The sequence below is a fragment of the Phaenicophaeus curvirostris genome, chromosome 1, assembly GCF_032191515.1.
Source record: "Phaenicophaeus curvirostris isolate KB17595 chromosome 1, BPBGC_Pcur_1.0, whole genome shotgun sequence".
Lineage (NCBI taxonomy): Eukaryota > Metazoa > Chordata > Aves > Cuculiformes > Cuculidae > Phaenicophaeus > Phaenicophaeus curvirostris.
The window spans coordinates 126,227,460-126,251,896 of record NC_091392.1 but is presented as its reverse complement, the minus strand read 5'-3'; the positions used below and the strand labels follow the sequence as shown (position 1 = coordinate 126,251,896).

General features: G+C 40.6%; 1 long non-coding RNA gene across 1 annotated transcript; it reads right to left on the bottom strand.

Moving 5' to 3' along the window:
- Nucleotides 1-1,687: 1,687 nt before the first annotated feature.
- Nucleotides 1,688-23,308, bottom strand: LOC138716776 (uncharacterized). Its single transcript, XR_011336725.1, has 3 exons — nt 23,169-23,308; nt 3,497-3,624; nt 1,688-1,764 (listed from the first exon to the last, which is right to left on the bottom strand). It is a non-coding gene; the product is annotated as an uncharacterized lncRNA (long non-coding RNA).
- Nucleotides 23,309-24,437: the final 1,129 nt, after the last annotated feature.

The window sequence follows — 24,437 nt, the reverse complement described above, 5'->3', positions numbered from 1 at the left end:
GACTCAGTTCATCCATCACATTTACATCTCAGCTACAGGATATGGAAATGATTCTGCATGATGCAATTTTGAAAAAAGTGATAATTTCTTTTTAAATTTTGGTGCCTGAGGGGGAGAAGAAATACTAGGCTATTTGAACTTAATGAAAGTGTTTTCATTGACACAGGGGGGCATAGTATTTCAACCTGTTCTCTTGTTAATCCAAATTTCACCATGAAAAATTGATAAATGGGTTGTGCCACCCACTGTCACAGCATGCTGTGGGGATCATGACTGAATTAAAAAAAGCATTAGGCAAGCGCTACCTCAAGATATTCACCACCTCCATTCAATTCTCTAATATACAAACTGGTGCAACAAAACATGCTCTAAAGATCATATAGCCACAGCAAGAGGTTACTTTTACAGTAACTCTTCATGGTCTTAAATAGCAAATCCAGGCAAGGTGAAGGTTGCTCCCATAGGCTTCTACATTTGTTGTACTTTCATCCTAAATAAGTAATACAAAACAACGGAAATCCTTTTGGCATATTTCACTCTCTTGGCCAAATCCAGGTCCATTTGGGTTGTTCATCATCTGATCTCCCATAATCTTTAACAATATGATTCTGACTAAGCAACAGAACACAACTGATGACTGCCACTTCAGTCATCTTTGCTTCTTTGAGCACAGAGCAGAAGCATCGCTGCCACCACAGTCTGATGTTGGCTTTGCAAGCCCAATCTTTTAACCTAATGTTGTCATCAACAGCGAGGAGTTTGTATCCACATTGCATCCAACACATTAGCTGCTTGGGGACACCCAAGCGAAAAGATAACAAAACCAGGAAAGAAAAATATTTGTAACAAACATTTCCACTTTGGCAATCACAAAAGCTGTAGAGAATGCAGAGCTTTATAAAATGGAACTTTCAGATCATCCTTATTTCCTGGGAACAAGATGGTACTCAAGCAAAGCATAAAGTATGCTCTACGTGAAAGATAGAGTCACACACTAAATGGATAATACAAAGCACATTTACCTTGTCAGTTTTCCAGGGATAAAAGCATCCATTCCTTTCTCCATATCCTTTTCATGAGGATGAATCATGCCTATAGCAACTGCATTTTCATTAGTGAATATTGAATCTGTCTTTCCCGACAGAAAAAAACACAAATAATTTTTTTATATTATGATGAAAAATAACACTGCACTTCTCCAGGACATTTAGACCTTGCCTAATCACAGGCAAATCTCTAAAGTTAATACTTGTATAATGCTTGGCTCATCACTTTCTGAATTATTCACACAATAGAAAATTCTATTCTTTCTATACTGGATCTTCTGCATCACGTTTGGAGAGCATTCTGCAGAGTATGCATGTATATTCAAAACATACTTGCATAAAGCCTGTAGCGCAAAACATAAACCTCTCAAAACTTGTTATGGTACATACGAATCTTCAAAGTTGATTTGCATAAAACCCCAGTAGAAATGCAAAGCGCTGAAGATTTGATTACCATTTTTGCACTGGCACAGTTTTCAGGAAAATGCAATATTTTCTGTTAGTATTCTTCAGCTAAATCTTTATTGACAGCATTATTTTTTTGCCGACACCATGTACGTGTTATCACCTGTCCACAAAAGTTTCAGTTCTGGGGTTGTGATTTTTAATGTTAAAGCTAGAAATTGCCACTGACACGGAAATTGCTTACCACTTCAAGGTCCTCCTTCTGTCCCTGGGTTTACAGCATGGGCAACTTTGCCATAGAGTTTAAGATCTCCTAAAAATAATATCGCAAGTGAGTGAAAACAATTGCTCTCCTATTGGGGGAGCTCAGTGGGTCATAGACACCCTAGGTGCTGCTGAACACTCAGTTCGGCGTGTGCATTGGGCATAAATGGAATTGGAAATAATTAGATGAATATTTCAGTTCTGAACTGTGCCTGTTCCTCTAATCCTCTCTGTTGCAACTGTATTTGCTGCTTAGCGATATCACTTTTAATACCCGGTTCCTAATTAGTGTTATCAAGCACCTCTCTCTCAATTCCATTATGCAGAACTGGATGAAACATTAGGTCAAGTGTAACCCCCAGGTGAGCTTATATTAGAGTTTGTCTCCTGGTTTCTATATGCACTTTTGATGTTCTACCTCAGGCAATGGCAGATTCCTAGTAAGTACTGAAATTGTTCAGTTGAGTCCCCAGGGCACCCCAAAACACAGCAGACATCATACAACAACTGTCACCACCCTGACATGAGGAGGTATTTAGCTATGACAGCACAGATGATAAAAGTGAATAGTGAGACTATTAGCCAATAAATGCCATATAGGTTAGCTGGAAGGGGAAATAAAGTTAGGTTTAAAAAAAAAGGATAAAGCACAAATCATTCTTCTCTTAGTGTTTTCCTATTCTTTGCATCTTCTTTCTTGACAAACACTTTGAAATTTAAAAAAAAATAGAAGTTCTCATTTATGCTTCAACTTAGATAAGCAAAAGCTGGTAGTTCATGTCTACAGCAAATTATGAGCATGAAATATGTGACAACTTTACATATTTACAAGTCTTGGAGGAGACATTCAGATCATCAGGAGTCTTAACCACATGGTTTTTAATATGTGTTTGTAACTCTCACGGTTATGATGGAAAGGGTTTTACTGCTGGCTGAGCGCTAATGGATTTGGAGCTGGTAGCTACAGTCCACAGGCAGCCTGAAATGGTAAGTTAATGTGCATTTAATTTTGCTCATTCAGTTTTATCAAAGCCAGGTTTTGTTATAACACCATAGTGTCAGCACTAACGATCTGGGAGGTGAAACCTGCAGGAGAAAGGAGTGCGAGTAGTCAGAGAAACACTCTCGGAAGGGGAAATTTACAGAAGCAGATGGAAAACAGAAGAGAAACAAGCAGGGTAAAGAAACAGAAAAAAAAAAGTTAGAGAAACAACAGCAATAAAAGGCAGTGACAGAATAAGCCCCAAAAGGGAGTGTCTTGAATAAATATCCACACATCTTGTTGCTGGGTAAAGACTGCTGCTAGAGAGCTTTCTGAAAACAGCTCATTAATATCAGTGAACTGAAGATACCAGCATTCCCAATTTAGATCTCAGCCCTCAAATAAGGATTTGGATACCAGATCCTCTCCTGGAACAAGAGCAATCCTGAAGCCATTCATTTCGTCCTGGGAATGCTTAGGAGCTGCATGGCCATTATATTTAAAAACAAAAGAGGAGGAAATACTTTTCAGGGAGGAAATTTACTATTAGCTATTTTAATATTTTACTGTGGACTTCCATCTCGAGGTTTTGCAGGTAATAATGGGCTGGCAGAATGTCAGCACAGGAGCTATAGGATGACAAACCTGAGCATATACAGAAAAGCAGGACCATCTAAGGCCAGCAGGAGAGTTGCTACCAGCAGGAAGTGAGTCCAAGGAAGCAAAAGGCATAAAAGGTAAAAGTAATGAAGACTAAATCTGAGCAGTAATATCTCTTCTGCAAACCAGTAACACGAACCTGTTCTTCAGCTCCAGCTGTGCACCTCAGGTACGTTCCAGCCTATAAGGATCTGAAACCCAGACCCAATTCCCAAGGAGAGAAAGGATCCAGCAGAACACAAGCAGGAAAAGGTGCCTCCCCATCTGCTACAGTGAAGGTAAAACAAGAGTGCATACCATGTCCTAAGCTGAATACACAAGCCAGCATCCAGGCTTACACCAGTGTGGCTGAGTGGCACCCACACAGAGCAGCAACCTGGCAGGTAGATCATGAACCAGTGACAGCCTGAACAGCTCTTGGCCTTAGCAAATAGACCAACCACAAAAAAAAGTCACAATAGTTCATATTCATCCTTATAAATTTTATTACTAATGCTTTCACAATCAGTTTGAAAGGGCCTTCCATAGCTCAGCCTGGCAGAGCCTGGAGCAGGACCCGCTCTGTGCAGACAGTAGATATTTTCCCCTAATTTTTAAAACTAATTATGTAATATCATTTTGTCACCACCAGAAACAAGGACTATCCCAATAGGCAACCTTGGATAACCTAGGTGGGGACTTATAAAATCACTTAAAAATAACCCCTGTATTTATCACTGGACAGAACTTCATCATTTTTCCTGCGGGAAAGCAACCTGAAGAAAGACTAAAATCCACCATCTCTGAGTGACTTGCAACAAGCATCAGCTTAAACTGTAATGTTAAATGTAGAGGTTTTCACCTGGAGTGTAGATTGGGAGCCTGCTGGTAAATTAATTTTAATGGGAATCTCAGGACACTAGAATCATACTGCTCACTACAAGGTTTTTTATGGTTAAATAAGAGTCTAAATGCCAGCTGAGATTTAATTATGTGTTCATACATTTACTTGCTATGGGACATTTTTGCAATTTACCCGCATACCAAAGTACCATAGCAGCTCGTAATAGGTATAAGCAGGGTCCACAACATAGGGGTGCTGCCTGCCATGACGCTAGAGTTGCTTCTCAGGTGGATTAATAACCCTGCCTACACCTGCATGCTGCTAAGGCAAAGCTGTCAGCTGTGCCAAACCAGCTTGTTTGGCTTGGGTACCGTGATGGTGTTTTGCAGTCGAAGATGCAAACAAACACAGAAGGATTAGTGGCTGGAGAGCAGGAGCTGTGAGAACTTGCTCCTCCTGCCAAGTAAATGAGGCAAATGACTCCTGGGAATGGAAGCGGAGGGTGCTGTGCAAAAGAAATGCATATCACTGTTACCTAAAATGAGGCCCCGAAAGGACTGGCTGCACCAATTAAGTTAAATCAACTTCATAGCCTATATCTCACTATTGCAGAATCATCTGTAGACGGCGTTATTTAAAGTAAAAGCATTTTCTCTCAGTTTAGATTAAGCCAGTTCATAGCAAATTTTTGAAAAAAAATAAAACAAACCTCTGCTGAGGTGAAATGAGCACCTTAACAGCACACCGTGAGCTTATTTCAAGCAAACCTTGAAAAAGCAACTTCTCAGCAAGATGCATAAAGTTACAAGCAAGGTTTTCTTTCTTGTAAGAAGACTTATTGTTATCACTACTATTTCTAAAATTCATTTCTAAAACATTGTAAGACTTCACTTTACCATGGCTGGCTTTTTGTTTGAGTGCTGCAAAAGTTTGTCCAACTGCTGAAAAGTTTTTCACTGATAACTTGGGACTTATACCCTCTTAAGCTTGGAAGATTAAATGGTCATTGAAGAACTAACAGCTTCCAAGCACAGTTTTTTTAAATTAATTTATGAATTCATATAAGCAATCGTTAGACAGCATTTTAAAAACTTCTAGGAGAAATTATTAGTATTAGCATTTGTGTTAGTGTTAGTATTAGTATTTACTAGTATTGATTAGTATCAGTATCGATATTAGTATCGATATTAGTATTAGTATTACTATTGGTATTAACTGCTAGTATTACAGGAGAAAGAAAATCTTGAATGGTGAAGCCAGAGAAGGGTGTTTATAGGCGAGGACCATCCATCAGAAGCAAGAACATTCAGAATTAGCATTTAAATGTTCATTCAGACAGACACAGAATTGCTGCAAAAGGTGAAAGCATATTCACATTTGAGTTAAATTGCCTAGTGGAAATATCTAGGGGAGTCTTCTTTCCCGACAGTGAGGTTTTATTGTCACCTCACTTAAGGTAAGCCCCACCCTCAGAATATTTGCCAGTATAATCATCTTTTAAGTGTATATGGGGAAGGAAGGAGCGAGGAGTGGAGAAAGGAGAGAAACAAGGGAGAGGAGAAATGAGATCATATGGTATTTTTAGACTTGACAGCATAGATGTATTTCTGCTGAGAAATCACTTTAGCTAAACTTGTTTGTTTTATTCATATACCTGGGATAAATAGCAATGTCAGCCATGACTTCTTGATATTAGAAGTTTGAAAAGACTCCAGCTACATTACACAACTGCAAGCAATGAAATTACTAGTGTTCAACTAGAAGTTATATGAGATGTAGTGAATGATTTTGCACATATCTTCGGTCCAGTTGAGTACAAAGTGCAGTGGGTTGGATTATTCCAACTCAGTTCGAGAAAGCACTGATGTTTAGGTAGAAATTACCACCCCCACACTCTGAACAGCTTCAATAAACAACTCTTGGTCTGAGAGCAAGGTAGTAGTCACAGCTTCTGTGCTGAAAACTGTTTGAACTTCAACTTAGGATTTTGCATATGTCTGGTGATAGCATAAGAAGGCTGGGCAGTAAAGCTATTCCTTGTGTCTTCTAGAGTAAGCTATGGCCATTATCTGAGAAGATATAACCTAGGGCTCCACTTGCAGCATTTTTTTTTCAGACTTTATGGTTACTTCTCCATCCCTCTTATGAACAGGCAGAAATATCACCCACCCAAAGCACAGATCAGCGAAGATTCAGTCCTGCCCCTCCAGCCCTCCTAGTTCTCAACTCCCTGACCACAGGACTTCTTTGAAACTAGCCTGGTACAACTTCTGTTAGCAGCTCCAGCCTCTTAAACTATCCCCTGAGGAGTTTCCCCCACCTAGAGAAGCTGATAATGTTCTTATTTCAGTTGAGTATTCATTAGATTTCTATAAGTAATTCACTGAGTGGGCAGAAAAGAGCAGAAGAAAGATGTGTGTAGAGAAGACACAATGTTCTCTGTCAATGTGGAAAGACTGGCACATCATAACATTCAGGAATAATAAATGCATCTCTAGTAGTTTCACTGGATACTCAAGCAATAGCTTTAACATACTGATGTATTTGAAAAGTAACTATCAATCCAGAAATACAGCTTGTGTAGGTCAGGATGAGGGCAACAGAGGAGAATTCTAAGGCTACTTGATAAAAAAAACTGATTGAAAACAGAGAGTTGACAACCAGGTTACTATTTCTGATTTTTGCTACAGAAAAACAAAATCCCAAATAAAAAATAACATATTTTCATCAAAAACACTGGCAAAGAAGAACTAGTAACAGTTATTTAAGTGACTCACATTGCCTCTGCTGTAGGTCAAGCTCTTTGGTTCAACTGCATGTCCCGTTATGCCTCAGGACATCACTCTCCCTCATTTATGTGAAAATTGTTGCTTCTGGGAAACCTCCTCACAGGGCAGAATCGGGGCACAAGGACAATAAACAACAACTTTCCTAAGGATTTGGCATAGCACTTCCAAAACCACAGACATAAGTTTTGGCTGAACCACCTCTGTTTTCAAAGAAAAGAAATATCTATTTCTGTCAAAATACAACTGAAGCCTGAGTGATTATTTTATTACATCACTGAAAATGTTACCTCCTCAAATCTTGTGAATTACCCTCCTTGAACCATAGGAAACAATGGTGGACTAATCTTCCTTCTTACATTAAAAATGAGAAAATGTGGTGCTATACAACTTGACTGATTCTGCTAGACTTTCAAATCTAATAATAGCATTCTTCATAATTGATTTAGCCTTTCTCAATTCCACCTAAATTAGCTTTCTGCTTTAATTAAATCGCAACATATTTTATGCTAGGAGAAAATTGGTCATTTTGAACTGCTGATATAATTAGGAAACATCACCACAATGCACAAGAGAATCCTGAGGTCTATACTTACAAATAAGCTTAAGAGTTAATTTTACGCTTCTGTTTTCCCTACAATATTTACAGCATATTTGCATTGTTGATATATTTTACACAGCTATGTTTTACAGTGCTTTGCAGACAGTGCTGCAATTCTCAGCATGCAATAATAATAGTTAAATATTTATGATTGTGTATAACTTTAGTTCTCTCTATAGTCCTCAGAGTTCCTCTTAGAAGTGAGCTTTTGTCAGCTCGGAGCCTGTGCTAGCACCACCTCTTGCTATAGCAAGGACTCTCTTCAGTCCCAGCTCATCCATAATTTCAGCGCATTTCATCCCGTCTTCTTCACAGAAAAAGGTTATCAAAGTCAAAAATGTTGCCCTACTTTTCAAGCCTGAAAAAGACACAGCCTGAAAGCTAAAATTTTACTTTGATTTCCATGCATTTCACGCATACCTTGGAGCAGGACATTTAACTCCACATGGGACACTCGTAACTCATGCCTCTGATCGTGCCAAGACTTCACACTTCTCTTCACAATAGGTGACACAAAACACGCAAGGAGCAGACATAGCTGCACACCATGTCATTTGAGTCTCACCAGAGGCTGCAATGAGGGACCAAAGGAGCAGGTTTCCAGGGGTGGGCATTCTTCTTCCATCCTGAGCCACAACAGGACAGAACCACAAGAGTAACCAACCTCTTAGCAGAGTCAAAGCTGGAGTTGACACACACAGCATTTGAGACACACTGTTGCCTACTGCTGGCTTACTCCATCCTGGGTCTGGGTTTCTTTCTTAAAACTGGTTCTGGCAATGTTCACAAACTTTAAGTTAATTTTCTAGCCAGTAGGCATAAAAGCCACTAAGGAATTTAGATCACACAGGATAAGAAAATGGAGATGGTACCTTCAAAGAGAGACATCATCTAGACCACTTCAGCTCCAGCGTCCGGCAGTCACAGGTACGATGGAGGACTACTGCTTCCTTCCAGTCACCACAAACCACAAACGACTCTGTCAAACTGCACTGAACTCCAGGCACATAGCAAAGAAAACCAAAATCAATAAACGATCGTGTGCCTCGAGAAGCAGTCAGAAAGATCAGGATCATCACAAGCATGAATGGCACTGGCGGTTGGGCTTTCTGACCTTGCCCTGATAGTGGCAGACCATCCCACATATCTATTCTAGGAATTCAAAAATTAAATAAGAAACAAAAATCAAGTAAATGTTGTTAACATCTGTTAAAAATGTCTAGATTTTTTATTGCTTTCTCTGTTCCTTTATCTGACCATCAGTGCTGCTTTAAAAACAGGAGCTCAAGTTGATGTTATCTCCACCGTACATGACTGAATGGACCTCAGTATATCTGCAGACCCCCCACACCACCTTTTGTTTTCTGCTATGTAAGTGATGTTATTTTATGAATTTATTTCAATGATAATTTAATACTCTTACATTGGACTTAATCTCTTTTCACTGGGGCCTCAAAAGAGGGAGCTTATTTATGGTATTCAGAAGTACTTTTATTTCCATGTTGCTTGAATCTTTCTAATAAGAATTCTTGCAAGACAGAGAATAACATGTATTGTCTGTATTCACTCATGAGTCTATTTGCATGTATTTCCTTCTTGCTTTTCCTCCTTGTAGGATTTGTTGTTTTCTTCTCAACATAATCTCTTAGGGAACTGGTAAATCATTTCCATCAGTACATGTTGTCATTTCCAACTTCAAATGTAACCATCTACAGAAAAAAAAAGAGTCAAGAAAGTAAAATATCCCTATACTGTATGTACTTTCGTATATTGTTAATAAATATAATTTCCACTTTTGTCTGGCAGAAGGTAGGAAGGGACCATAATGATTTATCTTAAAAATGGCAAAAAATTAACAAATTGTGGAACAAGATTTATGTCTCCAAAGGCCTATTCACTCAAAATGCCCTGTGTGTCTCAGTACAAGCAGAGTTACATGCCTTCTCTTTTGCACATCGGGCTGTTCCTTCAGTGCCCGTTCTGAAAGAACATCCAGTCTGTAACCCAGACGCTCTTTAAACGGAAGGGAGGAAATCCTGTTTGTAACTGCGTGCATAGACATAGAGAATTATCCCTTGTGTATAACTGCATACGGCAATTTTTAAACATATGTGCTTGTATATATATATAGAATCACAGAATCATAGAATCACCAGGTTGGAAGAGACCCACCGGATCGTTGAGTCCAACCGTTCCTATCAACCACTAAACCATGCCCCTCAGTGCCTCGTCTACCCGTGCCTTAAACACCTCCAGGGAAGGTGACTCAACCACCTCCCTGGGCAGCCTGTTCCAGTGACCAATGACCATTTCTGTGAAATATTTTTTCCTAATGTTCAGCCTAATCCTCCCCTGGTGGAGCTTGAGGCCATTCCCTCCTGTCCTGTCCCCTGTCACTTGGGAGAAGAGGCCAGCACCATATGTGTGTGTTTATATTCCATATAAATACAATAATATAAAGTTATTATCAGTGACTCACAACTAGAATAGTGCTGCCTCTTCTGGTGGTAAACAGTTTAATAAATCTCCCAAAGGATGGTGTCATTGCAGTGGAATTAGACAAGTGGCGTGAACAACTGCTACTGACAACTGGCTCTTTATGTGTAGAGGTATTGAGAGTGTAGCCATGGTATCCATGGCAGAGCTCTACCTATAGCTGCACCAGCTCTTTACAAGAAAACATAGGGAAAGCTTTCAAATCATGTGAAGGCTCACAGCACTAAAGCATCTGAAAATATTTTATTACAATATTAAATATTTTAATGAAGTATAACTATGTGGTAACTGAACTGTTTCAAAAGGTGCTTGACATAGTCACGTACGTATGGCTGCATTCTACTACATCTCTCTAGACATCTCTGCTAGTCCAAAATTAACTTGAGTTTTAATAAACATTGCAAAATGTAAGCAACCAATTGAAGGTAAAGGAAAAAAGTAGTAACTTATTAGCTTTTGGGATCTACCACTACAACTACAAAGAAGTAGCAAAATTCAGCCATTGGTCCTATACTTTAAATCAGTTAGATGTCACCCAGGACAGGATGTAATAGCTGAAGACAAAAGAAGTAAGATGAAGAAAATAATTAAGACATACATTCTTGCTACACATATACACAACATACAAGAAAATGAAAACACATTAGCAAAAAGAACACATGGAGGAGACCTAGTGCTCTTCCTGAAAAATTGTCTAAACTTCTCCCTGTAAATCTTTTTTGGGAGCACACTGGGTTTTAAGGCCAATGTTTTTCACATATTGATATTGTGGGGATATTGATTTTCTTCATTAAGTCAGAGCTATAAACCATAAGAGGGATAACAAAAGAATTCATGGTACTTGGCCCAATTTTCAACTGATTACACCAAGCAAAGATGTAGTAAGCAAAAAATTAACTGACTCATTCAAAACCAGACCCAACTGCTTTTCTATCAAAAAATAAAATGTCCTTCTTTGGGAACATGCTGGCAAATTTAACGAAGAAACTCATTTGTCTATGATCTACTCAGCTGTTATTTCAAATATTATTATTTATTTGAACTAAATCAAGTCAATCAATTTAAGCACTGCCAATAATCAGGTCTGTACTTATTGATCTCTATTGGGCTTGTACCTAAAAAATTCTAATTTTGTTTGAGAGTCACAACATTGTTTAAAAACTTGGGCAAGTCTGCCCTGTACTTTTTACAGAAAGGACAACTTTGCTGTGATCATTTAGCATTATTTACATGAAAAAACTACTCAGGCTTAAAAATTACGATTGATTTGTTTGTACAGGTGATTCTACAACAATTGGTAAAGTTTCAGTAATAAACAACTGTGCTTGAAACAAGGACAGAAGGCCCACTGCAAGCTGGAATAGATGCTGTAAGGATTTCCACCCGTGGTGACATCGTTGATTTGGGTCAGGCCAGTGTCGCTGCAGACCATGCATTTCACTCTGGGAGTGGTGACCAGAACAATTGCTCCTCTGTGGTACAACATAGGGCCTTCTCTGCCTTGCAGCTCCAATGGCTCCTCCAGTTAAGCTAAGATCAACATTTCTCACATAGCTGGAGAACTTCCCTCCACAGGCAGGAGAGGTCTCTGGGTTAGCCCTCAACACACAAGACTCTCATGTGCTCCTCGCAGTTTAGGGCTCTATCTGCAGCAGGTCCAGAGAGACTTTTGGCTTGAGGATACCAAATCTGCCTACAGGCTTAGGCAGACTTGCAGTGAGAAAGACCCTAAGCCACAAATCCCTGGCACTTGGGAGAGTATTCAGAGAAGTATTGATGTGTACTTGGTCTAATCTTTCTCTCTCGCTCAAGTATCTGCTTCTGGACAAAAGTCAAGATACCTGTTTAGGTCATTCCTGGTCTCACATAGTATGTCTTTCTTACATTAGACAGGAGTACTGGCTATAATTTGCTATTCAGATCCCTTTTTTCCTTCTTTTTTTTTCATATTCCAAGGACTGCAAATATCTCACAATTTTTAACTAGTCAATAGTCATGTCCCTGCAAGAAAATGAATGACATTTAGACTTTCTGCTACACAAGTTTTAATATCCCATTGATTTTATGCTGGAGAATTAAGTTTAGGCAAGCAGTACCACTAAAGTCTCAGGCGTCAAAGCAAGACAGACTTTCATTTGAGATGCCCTGAAAACCAGAGTGAAGCTGTATGTCTAAACTCTTCGAGTACTCTTGGATTGCTCATCCTTGTAGGAAGCATTTTGAGAGCTACCAATACCACCCAGGGAAGCGCAGCACAGGGTAAGTCTATGCTTCTATCTGTGTGGCCTCCATTTTGCTATACACTTCTGTATGAATGTTAAAAATTATCTCAGGAACAAAAGTGCAGGTTAAAAACTGGAGCCAAGATGCTCTCAGAACAAGAGCATTAATAGCAGAGCAGCAGCCAGTAACGTCTCATCAGAAAAAAAAACAGTGCAGAGACTCTTCAGCTAGAAATTTACTGGGGAAATAAGATGTTCAGACCTCAGGCACCTTTGAACACCAATGGCCCTGGCCACAACAGTGACCCCAGAAGGCCATAGAGAACTACAGCTTCTATCCCAGTACACAACCACAGGTGTCACTCATCCTGGAAAAAGCGTGCATGAAAAACTTCTGCCCACTGAACACTAAATCAAAACCCTACATTTGCAAACTACAAAAGAAACTGGACTGTACTCCAACTTGTAGTAAACACATGCTTAAATCCTGTAAAGGCAAGCGCAGGTAACCCATTAGGAAGGGACAGACCTACACAGGGGCTGGCTTCTTTGCTTGTGGGAGCATAACTTTGAAACTTGGGTTTGAACTACCAATCTGTTAGATGTCAATGTTGTTTAAAAGCAAAAAAAATTCAAAAAGCACATTGACTTCTTATTACAATTTCTAATTAGACTGGAAATTGATAGACAAGTTATTAAGTTGTAAAGCTCAAATCCTGTTCTTTAGCATTTTCACAGTCACTGTCCAGCTACTTTCCTTAGCTGACTAGTCCACAGCTAAATCTCAACACCTGATTAATTTCTGAATTTTCAGATTAATTTTATCTTTTCTTAACCATGTTCTGTCATTTGACTGCACTTTTTGACCTTGCTTATTAAGGAGAGACTTTGCCTTGAGTTTTCAATTATGACAGCTTTCTTTCCTGGGACTATGTGCTGATAAACAATGCTGTGCAGCTTCTGTAACCTTTTCTTTTAGATACTAACCGAACCAATAACAATTTTATCTGAAGAGCACAAATACATTCGAGGTAACCAACAAAGACAAAACAAAATTTTATTAACTTAAATATTCTACAAAGTCAACATAATAGGAGTGGGTTGACTGAAAAACACATCAGTCAACAAAGCAACAATCATCATTTCAAATCACTCAGGGAAAAATATGTTTATCTGTGGCTGCTTTTAAGAGTGGAAATTATTTTAATGAAATATCAGAGGGGAATAAACGACCTTTTGCCAGAGGCGCCCTAGCAAAATTATAATTACTTTCTGACTTCTAGCATGATGGCAAAATCCAGAATACCACACAGCATGTGAGTGCAGAGTCCCATCAAAGAGAGATCAAGGAGAGGATCTTGTATATAACCAATGTTAGCCCCTTTTGGAGTTATATATAACTAGTATGATTTGGGCTAAGAAAGAAAGCAGAGCAGGATGAATGTGCTCACTCCAATCCACAATAAGGTGTGCTGCTGCATTTTGAATGAATTGCAAGAGGCAGGTCAGTTTTACTAAACTAGAAGGGAGTCACAGGCGTTACATCTCAGGAAAGCACGGGTTATTATTGCCAGATCAGTACATGATAAATAACAGTGTGTGCCACGCAGTCTGTGTAACTTAAATAAGCCCTGCCAAACTATGCCTGTTGAAGCAGAGCTAAAAATGACATTGAAATTTTTCACGTGGCTTGTACTTCAGAGTGAATCCATTCAACCCAAGGAGACATAAAGCAGGAGCAGACAGTCTCAGAGAAACTGCTCTTATCTAGCAGCAGCATTCCTGCTTCACCAGGGCTGAGGGCATTTTTAATGCATCTAACCAGCAGTGTCACTCAAGCATCCCTTCCCGCAGATCTGAGTCCTAATTTGACGAGTACGCAGAGCATAACATCCAGAAGCAAATCACAACAGCTTTATACCCTGTGCCCAGCTCACCTCACCAGGAAACTCCCCATTTGCTTTCATTGAATAGTTTCCAAACTTTTCTGACAAGTCACTACCCATCCACCCATGTTCCTTACAGCAGAAAAAAGGCCTCATGCAATTTCCATCATGCTGAGGGGATACCAACGCAGCTGTGAAAATGGCTATTGCCAGCAAGTCGCTGCAAGAATGGACCCATGCACCAGGATCTTGCAGTTCACAGCATCTGCAGATCACCACAGAGAAATTCTCACCTCAAACAGAGGAGCAGGGCTTGCTCCCCAGGACCCACCACATCAGTTTTTTTGGTGCTAAGGCTCACCCATTGCAACTGGGTGGCCTCATGGAGCCAGAGCTGCAGGAGGGCTGGCCCTGGCACCACGACCCTCACTGCTGTGCACAAAATACTTTCAGAAAATGGCTGAGAGCTCCAAAAAAAGCAATGCCACTGCTAACAATTACCTAATTCATTGGAAAAGACAACTTTTAAGTGTTTATCCTGAATGTTTCAAGGAACCATCTCCTAAATACCTTTCTCTTGAACCTCTGGGTTTACCCAGGTAGCATCTCACCCCCTGCCTGCCTCCCGCTGTTTGACTACAGCTTTCCCACCTGCATTCCCTCCCCCATTTGTTTTCTCTATTACAAATGTACTTTTGCGTAGGCTCCTTTTAAAATTAAGTTTTCGTGTCAGTTTATTAAAGTATCTTGATCTAAACTTGTTCTGTTGAAAAAGAAGCAAATGGCACTGAGCATATTTGTTATTTCTTGAGCGAAGTATAATCTTAACTGAAATACACCTGTAAGGATTTCAAAGCTGCTGCAGCTCCTTGTCATATTATACTGACAACAGCCCTATCGGATAATTACAGATTTTTACCCTCTTCAAAAATATGTGCCTTTTTTTTCTTCTCTCTGTTTTCTCAGACACGGAGTTCTGATCTTTTCAACCACACCTGATTTTTTTCTGGAAGACATCTTTTCCAGATAGACTTTCTGGAAACAGCAGCAATAATAATAATTCCTGACCTATTACAGGCAAATCAGCTATATTAAATGATCTTCAGAGCACTTCTGTGGATGGTGCAAAATCTATATAAGCTGCTACAGCCAGTTATTGACAAAATTATCTACCTTCTGGTGCCATTACACAGAACAACCTAATATGCATAATTACAGTAATTACATGGAGTACAGCATAAACAAAAACAAAATTATATGCTGCATCACACTGGCACTCTTTCAGCCAAATTCATTTTCACGTTTACAGTATTGCAAATATGGACAACATTACTGAAGTAGAATTTGAACATAATTATGACTAATGACTCCACATTAAATTGCTGTTTTCCATCTTTAGTAAGTCGTAGGTAGCTGCTGTGATGCCATTTTGATGATACACTAAGCCATTTAAAGTCTAACAACCTGTAAGACTATCTCTGCTTTTCTTTCAGCAGCATTGCTGGAAGTTAAATATTACAGCATCTGTAATAACCTGCTGCCTTCAAGCTGACAGTCTCTGCTTTACATAGCACAAGGAGCTGGTAGGAATTACCAGACAAGAAAGCTTGACTTTGGAATCAAACAGGTCCATAATCACATCTTCAGGTAATTCTGAAAGGAAACATAATTTCTTGTTTAGAATTTAAAATATACTTTTTAATTTCCCCCATAAAAGGAAAAAGTCTAGGGAAAATATTTTTAACACTATTATTTCATTTCATTTCATTTCATTTCACTTATTTTTAAGCAAAATGAAACCTTGGAGCCCAAGCTTTGTGGCTTCCCACACCACAGTAATAACCTGTGTGAGCACAGCTGCTTCCAGAATGCACATCCCTCTATACCCTCTGATAAAATTTCAAGCTACTGTTATTTTAAGTTATAGGAAAGGAGAATCCCTGCTGGGACACAAGACTGCTCTGACTTTGGGGCTGCCACTTTGGCCAGTGGTTTGCTGGGAGCCACACAGGACTTTTTCCTTCTGCTAGTCCCAGCAGCTGGGCAAGGTTGTGGGGCAAGAACAAGAGGGAGCCAAGGTTCGACGGTATTTTAGGGGGCAGTGTTGAAGGCACTTTGAAAGACTCATCAGGCACTACTGATAAGACAATGCTGTGGCTAAAAGAATACACAGAATCCATCTAGACAAGCAGTAGGTGATTATAACTCTGGCACGTGATTGCAAGTGGTGAGTTATTCCCATCACAGAACACCTGCACTTGGAAATTCTATAACTGGAAGAGGAAGAATAAAGGATGGCCCAGTTTCAAGCCTCCAAGGGAAGAAGTTTGATGCCAGCAGCAATTATGGAAGTCTTTTTCACCTAGCTATTTGGGTACTAGCTCCTTCACAAGTGTTTTCATCTATTCAGGCTTTTGATACATAGAAACTAAAAGGGGTGGAAAGAAGGATCATTGCAAGCAAGGCGCTAAGGGAAGAAAAACTCTGAATGTTTTAGTAAAGGACTAAATTTAAAAAACATTTTTTTCCGCATTGACACATGTTAATGATGTCTTCCTTCAGCTTGGAGCGGATACCCTGACAGACATTAAACTCAAGACTGCCAGGAAATGCAGAGCAAAGGAGAGTTAACAAAGACTGCAAATGTGAGAGGAAACCCACAAAGACCTGCCATGGATCAGCTGGTCATTGGGTGCAGGGTGATATTCAGACTTGCCCAGACTGATCGAGGATGGGAGAAGAGACCTTGACACCAGCAGCCAGACACCTTCAGCCACTGACCTGTCCTGAAGGTCCCCACGTCTGAAGAACCACATGAGCACAAAAGTACTCTTTCTTTCCAGACATTCCTTCAGTTGGCTTTGGTTCACATTTCAAAGCTAAAATGCTAACATTTCTTAAGAAAACATGGCTTTTGGTGTCTGCATCTGTGCCTGTTTGTCTTTTGTTTGGGCATCTCTTCCTTAACCTTTTGCAAGCCTGCTGGCCAATTTTGATCTAATAAGACAGGCAAGAAGAAGTCTTAAAGTCATTAAGTTCCTATACTTTTCCGGAAAATAGGGTGTGGGTGGAGGAGAAAGACCTCATTAATGCTGCGTGGGAAGGAAAGGCTGTTGAATAAACTCCCACCTCTTTAGATACCAGATTGCACACAAGAGAGGGAAGCAAGTGGCTATGAATATCTCAAGTACGGGAAAGCTACACTGAGCACTCACACGCTGGCAGGCTGCAGAGGACCCAGACACAAAGCCCAAAGCCACAGGAATCCAGACATTCTTTTTCCATATGTTTTGACATTCGGTCTTACCATTTGGGATTATTCAATCTTTTTTAGTTTTTAGGACCTGAAATGAGATATGTTTGTGTTTGGGGCCTCAGTGTGCACTTCTGTGTGTCCACACAAGCTTCATGCAGGAAGAGGGGAGGGGAGGGGAGAAGTGTCTGGTTATCACAAAAGACCTTAAAACTAAGTTTTAATATTGGAGTTGTGGACCACATATTAGATAAACATTCTGTTTCTGTGGGCGGATGTTATCCAGCTGAACAGATCAGCTCTGAATCTTCAATGAAATTATCTATTTAGTTAAATTTAGAAACAAATAGCAGCCAATTTCTTATGAACTTCTTCACCATTAATATGGGTTTGATTGGTTTTTTTTTAGTATATGTTAGCATGTTGCATTCTGTGTGAGCTGTGGCTGGATCTCCACCAGATGCAGGGACTCAGGCCTTCAATTTTCTTGGCAGAAAAATCTCCTACAATTCCCCTAAAGTTCAAGACTCAGTTCTCACACTCCTACAGCACTCTTGAATATGTAAAGGTCTTAAAGTTTTCTCTTAGGAGCTATGGCAACCACTTGGAGATAATAACCAAAAGCAGCTTTCAAAAAAATCTACTGTTTTAATCTTACATTTCTTTTAATCTTAATTTCTACAGAAACAAAACAGAAAAAGATAAAAATACTTTAAGCAGGGCAGATGATATTTAAATTTAATTTCTTTAATCACAAGAATTTTAAAAATGTGTCCATTTCAAAAGAAAAATTTCCACTGCAAATACTCAGAAAATAAAATTCATTATATAGAATATTTTCAGCTTTTGTCTTAGCATGATGCTTTTAATTTCCATATGGGATTTATTTTATGGGAGTGTTCTGTTCATTTTACTTTATCCCATGATGTTGCTAGAATGAATTGATTTTATGCCTAGATACAACTGCCTTCCTAATAGGTTCATTTATCCTTTTGGCCACACCGCTAGCGCCCCAGAACATGGTGCCAGAACTGCTGAGTCAGCACGTCCAAGCCAGCACACCACCTGTCAGCTCTGAAAAACAAACGCAGCCACACCAATACAGCACTGCACCTATCATAGAATCATAGAATAACCAGGTTGGAAGAGACCCACTGGATCATCGAGTCCAACCATTCCTATCAAACACTAAACCATATCCCTCAGCAGCTCGTCCACCCGTGCCTTAAACACCTCCAGGGAAGGTGACTCAACCACCTCCATGGGCAGCCTCTGCCAGTGCCCAATGACCCTTTCTGTGAAAAATTTTTTCCTAATGTCCAGCCTAAATCTCCCCTGGTGGAGCTTGAGGCCATTCCCTCTTGTCCTGTCCACTGTCACTTGGGAGAAGAGGCCAGCACCCTCCTCTCTACAACCTCCTTTCAGGTAGTTGTAGAGAGCAATGAGGTCTCCCCTCAGCCTCCTCTTCTCCAGGCTAAACAACCCCAGCTCTCTCAGTCGTTCCTCACAAGGCCTGTTCTCCAGCCCCTTCACCAGCTTTGTTGCTCTTCTCTGGACTCTCTCCAGAGCCTCAACATCCTTCTTGTGGTGAGGGGCCCAGAAATGAACACAGGATTTGAGGAGCGGTCTCACCAGTGCCGAGTACAGAGGGAGAATAACCTCCCTGGACCTGCTGGTCACGCCGTTTCTGATACAAGCCAAGATGCCATTGGCCTTCTTGGCCACCTGGGCACACTGCTGGCTCATGTTCAGTCGGTTGTCAACCAACACCCCCAGGTCTCTCTCCTCCAGGCAGCTTTCTAGACAGACTTCTCCTAGTCTGTAGCACTGCATAGGGTTGTTGTGCCCCAAGTGCAGGACCCTCACCTGAGCAAGGTGAGGTGAAACGTGGTGCTCACGCTACTGTAGCAGAACCCTGTCTGTGAAAAATGTGACAATCACTGGCTCAGGCATTTCTGCACTTACAGAACAGTACACAGGTATTTCCTCTGGGGGGAAACAACAACAAAACCAAAAACGACCTCCAAAAAAACCCCATAGAAGTTATCTGTGATGGGATTAGATGGGAACCAGATGTCTACTGACCCATGTAGGCACTTCAGTTCAATACTAGGAGCCTCAGAAAACAGATAGTGAGTGTCTCAGTGTCTCGCTCACAATCTCACTGTCTCGTGCTACACGCCTGTCTACAGGCACCTGTGTTTTCAGCTTTAAGGCTCCTGTGGTGCTTGAAGTTCAGTCCTTGAGCAAGCCTACACAGTGAAGAGCAGATAGCGACTACCTCAGACCCGGGCTCCTACCAGGATTTACAAACCTCAGCCTTTGTTTGTTCATGTGTCTCACTGCTTCTGCCATTTGCAGGTTGCACTACAGGACCACTTGAGGATAAATCAGCCCACAGGGGTTGGGAACACAAGAGAAGTGAGTATGCCCAGGACAAAGGGTGATCATACAAGCACTCCAGTGGGAAGCCACCATCTTGCTTTAGGACCAGGACATAGGACACATTACTTCACAGTTCTTCCCCTTGCTTCAAGTGGACAGTGACAATCAGGTGATGCACGACCAAGAGACAGTCATTAGATTTTACATTGGCCAAAAATTAAATTTCCCTAACAAGCACTGATGCCGGAAAAGGTTAGGTACCTCCCTTGTGACATCTGGAGTACAAGTCTTATGAGGAGTGGTTGAGGGAACTGAGGTTGTTTAATTTGGAGAAAATGATGCTCGGGGAGACCTTATTGCTCTCCACAACTTCCTTTCAGGGTGTCGGTCTCTTTTCTCAAGTAACAAGTGACAGGACAAGAGGAAATGGCTTCATGTTGCACCAGGGAAAGTTTAGACTGGATATTTGGAAAAATTTGTCAGTGAAAGGGTTGTAAAGCACTGGAACAGGCTACTGAGGGAAGTGGTCGAGTCACCATCCCTGGATGCATTTAAAAGGCAGGTAGATGTGGTGCTTAAGGACATGGTTTAGTGGTGGACTTGGCAATTTTAGGTTTACAGTTGGACTCAGTGATCTTAAAGGTCTTTTCCAACCTAAATAATTCCATGATTCTATGATCTTAAAAGATGCGGAAATTTGGCATTAGTATTCACAAAACTGTGTCACAAATGAAGATCACTCTGAGTGCAAGTCACTTATGGCCAAAGGCCAGTTTTTCATGGTTTGCATGGGTAGCAGGTTGATAAAACTGAAATTATGGCCAGTCCCCAGGAAGAAAGGTGTCTGAAAGCTGCACGGAACTTTGCTTTTTTTCAGGTAAAGGCCAAAAAGATAACGATGTCCAGGAGCCCAGTTTGATTCAATGAAGAGAACCCTCTTAAGAGTCATCTACAAGACACCTGGGCTCTGTTTCCACAAGAAGGTCCTAACCCCTGATTAAAAATGTATTCTAGGTTCACAAAATCATAGATTGGTTGAGGTTGGAAGGCAGATCATCCACTTCAACCCTGTGCTCAGAGCAGTGTCAGCAATAAACAGTTGCTCAGGCCTGTGTCCAGTCAGGTTTTGAGTATCTCCAGTGGTGGAGACTCTACAATCTCTCTGGGAAGCTTGTACCATTGTTGGATCACTCTCACAGTAAAAAAATAACAAAAATAAACATCATTCTTATGCTTAAATGGAATCTCCTGTGTTCCAGTTTGTGCCTCTCATCTAGTCACTGGGCATCAAAGAGAAGAGTTTGGCTCCATTTTGTTTATGTCCACATCAGGTTTTTAGACACATTGATGAGATCCACCTTGAGCCTTGTCTTCTCAAGGCTGAGCATACCCAGCTCTCTCAGCCTCTCCTCATATGTCAGACGCTCCATCTCCTCAATCATCTTCTCCAGTATATCCATGTTTCTGCTGAACTGAGGAGCCCAAGAGCTGGACTAAGCACTTCAGGTGTGGTCTCACCAGTGCTGAGCAGAGAAGAAGGATCATCTTCCTCAAATTGTTAGCACTACTTTATATAATGCAGCCCATGACACCACTGGCCTTCTTTGCCACATGGGCACTTTGTTGGCTCACTTTCAACGTGGTGTCCACAAGGACCCCTAGGTCCTTTACTGCAGACTTTCTTTCCAGCCAGCATGAACTAGTGCCTGAGGTTATTACTCCCCAGGGGAAGGACTTGGCCTTTCGCGTTGCTGAATTTCAGGAGGTTCCTGTCAGCTCATTTCTCCAGCCTGTTGAGGTTCCTCTAAATGGCAGCACAACCATCTGGTGTTTCAACCACTGTTCCCAATTTTATAATGTCTGCAAACTGGCTACACATGGACACGGATGTCCCTTCTTGAAGCAGTTCCAATTTTATTAGTCAGTCACCTGATGGCACTGAAAAAGTCTTTCTCTGGGTGGGATATAAGTATTTACCTGTCTTTTAGCAGAAAAGTATGAGTTTTGCCTCGGGGCACCTTTTCCTATAAAGTTCAACATTAAAAGAAGCAGTGCTACTATAAAACCTACACCAACTGATTTAGTAAAAGATGCCATTTCTCCCTAAAATGTCACATTTCTTATTGGACCAAAATGGTTGCTTCAAGTACTACTGCTATTGCTACTATAAAATTTCAATCTTCTTATTTGGACTTTAAGAATGGGTTTTATGGATTTTTTACCAGTAGTTTAAAAACCCTGCCTCTTACCTTTATGTACGTGAATAGATTGCCTCATGTAGTCTGTTCTTAATCACATTTATTACCTGAAGATTTAAGACTTCATTTGAGAGACCCATATAGAGTAAAGAGGTACACACCACTGGAGAAGCATATTGCTGAGCTGTCTACTTCTTCCGTTAATAAAGGCACCAAGGGAAAGATCTCCACCAACACAGCTATACCAGTTCTCACCAGGCAGCCATCTCCATTTAACATCTGAAAAGCATTTCTTATTTAACAATTCCAGATAATTAAATAACCAGGGAAGCTTATGTCTATGGAGAATCACAGAAGTACACGCCTATGGAGATTGTTTAGTCCCAGGCAGAAGCGTGAAAATGGGGTTTTTTCTCCTCTAATTACTATTGAAGCTTATTTCCTCCTTAACTCTTTATCTTAATGCTCATTTGCATTTCTCAGAAGCATTCATTTTGATTCTAAGAAAAGCTGCATTTCAAATACTTGCACCTTTGCTGATGTTCAGATTAGATCTCCTCGCAGAGCAAAGTGTTCCCCAGGACAGCTCTGCTTAGCAGGACACAGAGCTCTGTATCTGTGTAAACCAATCCAGACCATTTCAGGGTCACTTTCAGCAAAGGAAAGCCTGCCTGTTAAGACCAGATAAGAGTGAGGTCATTGATTTATTTTTTCCTCATTATCTGGCAAGGTTTCCGTTGAAGCCTAAACTCATTATCTCTGTGGAAATACAAACATAAGTTGGTCTCTTGAAGCAAGTTAATTTAGTTTTAAAACAGTTAGGGAGTTACCTTCTGAATTCAATTAGCTAATAACTCCTGATGGGTAAAGGTCACAGAATATCAAGGCACTGTGCTGGTTAAATGCAATTCCAGATAGTATCAGAGCAATGCTTTTCCCCTTCCTATTGAATCATGGCTGCATCTTCTGGCCACCATCTCCAAAATCTCCATTAATAAGAGAGACAAATTTATGCCAGAAGGGAACACCTTCAAGGATGACAGCAGCAGCGAGTAGCTTTAAGCCACAGTTACTTCAAAGTCCTCTCTTTGTACAGGAAGGAAATTGGCAGGGGAAGAACCTGACCCTTCCAACCACACTGAATAAAGCCCCTCTACTCACATATGTTAAGCAGAATAACGTGTACATTAAAATCCAAATCCCTCTGCAGTAAGGTTGCAGCCAAATGTGAGATTCATTTTCTATTCCCAGATGTAGAGATGTTTCTCCCAAGGACCCATGACGGAGGACAGTCTGTGTTTCTGCAGAAGATATGACACTTCTGGATCAGTCACGGGCCACTAGCCCCAGAGGCTGCCTCAGGATGGGCTGGGAAAACATTTCCAGTTTAACAGCCAAGTTAGAAAATAACACTACGATAGAAACACTGACAGCTTCGATCACAGTATAATAACTGTTGGTATCACTCTCATGAAGGAGAAGTAAACCATGCAAAGGCAACATGTTGTAATTGTTCTCTCAAGGAAACACCAAGCTCTGAACTACTCTGAGCAAACAAAAGCGGCAAACAGCTCCTTCCTAGAAAAACAATTTTTCATGTTACAATGTAAAAGCGAATTTCTTGCCAGTATTACCTCAGGTCATTAGCCGGATTGTAATTCTTGTATTTTTCCAAACTGATTTCCACCTTAATTTGATTTTGAGTACCTGATTAAATTTACCCTCCCTGAAGAAACAGACATTCAATTTAACTCCCTCCAGCTTGACTTTATTCTCATACCAAAATACAGTTCTGGTGGTTGTTGCACTTTCAGCTACAGAGTAATTTTGTCGCTATTTTCAAGTGACATTTTCTACCCAACGACAATATATTGGCTTCTTCCTGCATGTTCGTGTTAAACACAAGTCCAGAAAGAAGTTAGAGCAATACAGTGTACAGTACAAAAGGTGGAACAGTAACTCCTCTGAGAACTAGAAAACATTGAATTACAAGATGAGGAAAGCCATATATTACACGTGACACACTTTACCCAAGTGACTCTCTTCATCCCACTAGGATCCACCATGGGATTACGTGCAAGGTGCAGCACTGGTATTCATTTTACTTCCCACAAGGAACGGAATTCAATAGCCAAAAGCATGGGTGTCTCTTTGCCTTATTACAGTAGTCCTCAGGGCTCTGTCTTCCTTAGGTGGTTGGATCAGTGTGACCTTTTGGGTATTTTCTCTCCTGAGACTCCAAGTGGACATCCAGGCTAGGTCTAAATTCCTTAAGTAGAAATCAAGCCTAGGGATCCTGTGGTATTTTATGTGCCTTTTCCCCAGACTGATTCCTCATAAAACCATTATGGAGAAGAATTATATCAGATCAGATCAAAGATCTATTTAGTCCAGTACTTCACCTCTGAGAGGAGCCGGCAGCAGATACCA